The 5,688-nt window shown below is 33.9% G+C and overlaps 1 pseudogene; it reads right to left on the reverse strand.

Annotated features, from left to right (window-relative positions):
- Positions 1-4,045: 4,045 nt before the first annotated feature.
- Positions 4,046-5,364, reverse strand: LOC118755784 (annotated as a pseudogene).
- Between the last annotated feature and the right edge of the window lie 324 nt (positions 5,365-5,688).

Genomic DNA, 5,688 nt, shown 5'->3' on the forward strand with positions numbered 1-5,688 from the left:
TATTAGAGTTATTATTCCAAAGAAAATAGATAGCTAAAATTTTAATAGTATTACAACATTGGTATTTATACTATTACTTAATACAGACCCACGTACAAACATGTAATTCGACGCTTTCAACACGAATCTGAATAAATAAAATAAATTGCGAAAAACCAAAAAAATGGCAAAAAATTCTCATAGTTTATAGTTCTAATAAAGCCTTCGGAGTAAATCACGTGAAAAGTCGCACGGTTAGGCTTGCCAAATGTCCGGGTCTAGGAGCCGCCGGGCTGGGGGAAAAATCAGCGCGCCGCGGGTTTGCCATTAATTTCTGCAAGTTGCGGTTAAAACCTTTGAGGTCCTCCGATTTACTGGAAATAATAAGTTGTTTCCTTTTTAATTTTCGTGTGTGATAAAAAATAACATATTCAGTAAACACGTACATTTGTTATGTAGTATGCATTTCAAACGCTCTTCTAGTGCAATTTAAAATATTTTAACAACCTTGTCATTGTTGAATCTATTATCGATTAGCCACTGCATTTCAGAGAAAAATATCTGATCTATAAAGCTGTCTTTACGTCTGTCAATTCAATCACTTGATATCCAGTTAGATACCCAGTGGATGCAACTTTTTATGTCGTATACGGAGTTCAGAGAATCTCCGAAGGTAACTGGTGAAATTCTGTCTATGCACGTAAGCAACGAGTTTTCTAAGGTATTAAGTAAACAGTTGGGCCCATCCAAGGAACAGAATGAGGGTAAAACTGATATTGTCCCAATCAAAAAATGTGTCAACACGAGCCCAGAGCGTGAGGAACGCAAAAAAAACACATTTTGTGCCGGGAATCAACAAATCAGCTCTAAACTATGATTTTACGCGTATTTATCTTATGATATAATAATAATATAATAGATTGGCGCTTACACATATGTTAGTGTTAGGCCGAGCTTCTCCTTTGACTTGTGGCGTGCGCCTTGATGTTGTCACACAAAACGGAGGGACCTACAGTTTTACGCCGACTCCGAACGGCGATTGAATTTTTTATGAGAAGCCATGATTCAATAATACAAGGTTCGATAAACTCGTGATGCAATAGTACAGGTGTTATCAGTTGGCAACTTCTCGCTCTAATTCCGCCATATTGACTGCCTTAGGTGAGACAGTGTTACTTCTTTAACAATTCTTTGCCTAATAATATAGTTGATTATTATTTTTTTTTTTCTCAGTATAACATTTTTTTTCTTAAAAAGGTATTTTATCTTATTTTATTTCATTTCATTACGAACATACTATAAAAAAGCAAATTTTGTTTAGGAAAAAATTTGAAATTTTATATTTTTCCCCCAAATGGGGCTTAATTTCTTCCCGTTTTCTTCTAGTTCTACTGAGCTAAGGCAGTGTCAAATCGAGCTGTCACAATTGATACCACCTTGTATTATTGCATCATGCGCAAAAACCCAGCATGCGTCTGGTAGCGCTGCCGATGTGCCCGATACCGAGTGGCACCTTTACTCGAATTTGATGTTTCTACGCGATCAAATTAAACCAAGGAAGTAAGTAAAACGTTTCACTATCAGCTTTGTATCAAATTTCTTGTCAAGAATTCATTTAAAATTCGTATTACGACTGTAAGTGCATGAATGTACAAATAAATACGTTATTATTTTTAGAACAATGACAAGTTTGATGCAGCCGCTGGTAGATTTTAGTGAAGAGCTTACGGAGGATGAAAACAGCGCTCCCGATCCACTCAATGAAAACAGCGCTCCCGATCCACTCAGTAACGTTGGTGCGGAAAATGAATACTTCTGGAACTATCCCGATGCTTCAGTAGCTGTAAGCAAATGTGTTTTTGAAACTATCGTTTTGGGTTAATTTTAATAATTTTATTCCGTAAACAGAATGTTTCATTGGATAATTCAAACCAAACTCTAGCTGGTGGCGAAGAAACCTTACTCGACACCACTCGTTCAAATACTAAGGCTTGAGATGTTTCATTGGATTATTCAAACCAAATTCCAGCTGGTGGCGAAGAAACCTTAATCGACACCTCTCGTTCAAATACTAAGGCTCGAAAACGAAGTTACCCCAATCCGGAAGAGTTTGGTGATTTTTTAAAAAAAATTACCAATATCGTCGAGAAACGGTTTTGTTCGAAATCCAGTCCAGATCAGCACGATGGTTTTTTTCAATGGTGAATGAACTCTTTTCAAAAATGGGCGAAGGAAAAGTGCAAGAATCAAAAATGTTTTTCCTAAATTATTTGCATGAGCAAATATTATATTGTAACCCGAGTTCTCCCTGAAAACGCTCATATATTTTTACGGTAAAGTGGGTCAAAATTTCGATAACATTTCGTTTTGAGTATTAAAGTAGTTTTAAGATTTGTTTTTGTTAATCACCTATGTATATGAAATCTTTTCGTTGTGAGTATTAAAAGTAATTTTAAAATTTTTTTTAATTACCTGCATACATATATACACTAGACTGCATCACTCCCCATACAAAAAAAAAATCGGCAATATTTTTCCACTAGAATTATAAAATCTATTATATTTTAAGACTTCCGCCAAAATATTTTGGAATAATATTAAGATTTACGTGAGCTGGACCGATTTGAAAATACCTCCAAAAATTTAGTTTTTTAGTATTTTTTGAAAAAATCTCCTCAGATGACAAAACAGTTTAGGCTTTGAAAAAATTGATTAACAATATTTAAAAAAGATTTCAACGGAATTTTAATGAGATATTTTATGCTGTTTTTGAACTTTTTTCAAAGATTGGTTTAAGAAAAACATTAATAACTCAGACAAAACTTTACCATTTTAGACTTATAAGGTATCACTGGAAAGGTATTTTCACGCATTTTTTATTTCATGGCAGATAAACTCATTCAAAGTATGATAGAGAAACGTTAGGTGAACAAGCGTCATTCCGAGTTAAATTAAGATGTGTTGATATATGTGAAAAACCAAATTTGGACGGGAATGAGTTGTTGTCTATAAAGGGCGGGAAAATACCTTACCACTGATATCTCATAAGTCAAAATCGGTATAGTTTTGACCAAGTTATTCAAGTTTTTCTTAAACCAATCTTTGAAAAAAGTAAAAAAAAACAGCATCAATAATCTTATTATTATGATTCCGTTCAAATTTTTTTAAATTTATTTTATATAGATTTTTTAAGCTTAATCTGCTTTGTCATCTAAGGGGAGTTTTTTCAAAAAATCCTTTAAGAAACTATTTTTATCCATTAAAAACTCAATTTTTTAGGTATTTTCAAATCGGTCCAGCTCACGTAAGTCTTAATATTTTTCCAAATATTTTGGTGGAAGTCTTAAAATATAATAAATTTTGTAATCCCAGCCGAAAATCGCAACTTTTTTGGGTGATGCAGTCTATGGCCAAAATAATAGAAAAAAATTAAAACATTATCAAAATCAACTGGATTTTTTTGCAACTTCAAACCTTCACTTTGTTATGCATAAATTTAATGAGCTATAATACTTATATTTTTTGTTAATTATTAATGAAAATTTTGATGACAATTTGTTAAACTTTTCTAATTTTCGTCAATGTTATTGTGGCTTGTTAACATTTTATTATTTTAATATTTTTATTGAGCTTTGTACCACGATTGTTTATTAGGAAAAATTGAAAAAGCAACAAAGTCTAAGCGGTAGAAGTTATAGCACTATTTCGGAGATCACCACATCTCCTCATCAGACTTCTTTTTTCTAGACTTCAGCAACTTTTCTAATTTTCGTCCAAAGTTTGAAATTTGGATTTACATGGTGTTTTATACTTTTTATAAAAAAATAAAAAACATGAAATAAGCAAGAGACAAATTTTCAAAGCTGGTCAAAATGTCATGTTTCTATTATTTTTGCAATAGGTGTATATAAATATATTAAAGTTAAAATCTGAAAAGCTTTCAAGCAAAATAGATCTCCAAAAATAAAAATATGTACATACATTATTTCAGTTAACTACCAAAACTATTTTTTTTTTATAACAATTGAAAAATTACAAAATAATATTAATTGGCATGTAATTACTTTTATCTTTTATTTAATAATAGGTATTCTGCTAAGGTGTCTCTTAGCTCAAAAGCATCTCGGGAAGAGTTGTTTGACGAAAACCTTCTTATTACTCGAAGTGAGGTTGTTTCTGTTCTCCACAGACCTGGACGTACAATTACATGTGATGGTGGGCAATATGACCCTTCATTCATTTTTAAAAAGTTGTGCAAAACAACAGCAGCACCAACAACTTTTTCCGCCGATTGTGAGGACATATTTAGGGTACCGCGTAAAATTCTCCACCTTGCAGTCAAAATACCAAAGGTATTCTCAATTGTTCTCCGTGCTCTAGATAGCCGTTTGTTAAAATTTTCTCGCTTTTCTGTTAGACGTAGACCAGGATACGGCCGCATTAAAAACGGCTTTAACGGGAAAGCAGCGTCACCCACTAAATAATGTGGAAAGTCGACATTGCTATTTAGTAACAAAGCATTTGGTGGTAGCTCTAATTTTTCGGAAAATAAACGCTTTCCAAGCTCTGAGTAAGCGAGTACGCCACCATCACTTTGGCTACCAAATGCCCCAATATCCACAGCTGTAAATGTGTAATTTTCATCGCAAATACCCAGAAGTACAATGCTATATGTTCCAAAAAAAATATATGTATATAAAAAACGAGTTCGGAAGAAACAATATGCAGAAGTACCTTTGTAGATGTAATACATGGATCCCGAATTTGGTGGACACGTTATACTGACGTGCTTTCCGTCGATAGCTCCGATACAGTTTGGCAAATCCCACATATTTTGGAAGTCCCCAGCTATTCTTTGCCATTCATTCAAATTGGGCTGTGAAAGATAAAACTGACTTAGGTCTTGCCAGATGATGTCACATACTTCCATGACGATTCTCCGTATAACAGAAACGGACTTTCTGAACGTTAACGACAGGAATTGCCTGCTGGTACCGTGCGCCAAATAGCTATTGTAAAATTATCCGCTACTATTTAATAAACGTAGAATTTAAGCATAGCCATACACTGGAAACTTACACTAATGTCAGGAAGAGACGGCAGTCTGGTGGAATAGCTCTCGCCGAGTTTTTCTCCAACTTATGTTTCAAAAGACCTGAACAGAACATCAAAAATTGGAAGTTGCATCCTTGTAGCCATAAAAAACTGATCAGGATCCTTATTTTTTAAGCTTTGAAATGTGGATGCAAAGAATCCACTCACATTTCTTTGTAAAAATAAGTCGCGCACCCACACACGCTTGTTATAAAAGTTTGCTGCACATATAGCCATGTACACCAACTCAAGAAGGTCCAAGAAATCCCTAAATGTATTGTAATTATTCATTTTTAGTAATTCTTTGAAATCAAAATGTTCTGGTTATTCTTAACAGCTGGTTTTTGTTTACAAAAGAATGTGCGGCACAACGCAAGGTGTGTAACAGCAAATATTTTAATGTCGTCAGCGCACCAACGGATCAACGCAATGCCGCAGCAATAAAAAGTATGTACCTTCAACTTAATACATATTCTGGCATAAATGCAGTTTGGCTCAAATTAGAAAACAAAATATTGGGATCGATAGAGATGATTGAGCTGAGTATAACGGTATACTTCTTTTTTTGGGGGTACGTAGGGGGAAGTCATCATAGACCAATTGTCATCAACATTA

Source organism: Rhagoletis pomonella, unplaced genomic scaffold, assembly GCF_013731165.1.
Source record: "Rhagoletis pomonella isolate Grant_MI unplaced genomic scaffold, Rhpom_1.0 Rhpom_scaffold_07372, whole genome shotgun sequence".
Classification (NCBI taxonomy): domain Eukaryota; kingdom Metazoa; phylum Arthropoda; class Insecta; order Diptera; family Tephritidae; genus Rhagoletis; species Rhagoletis pomonella.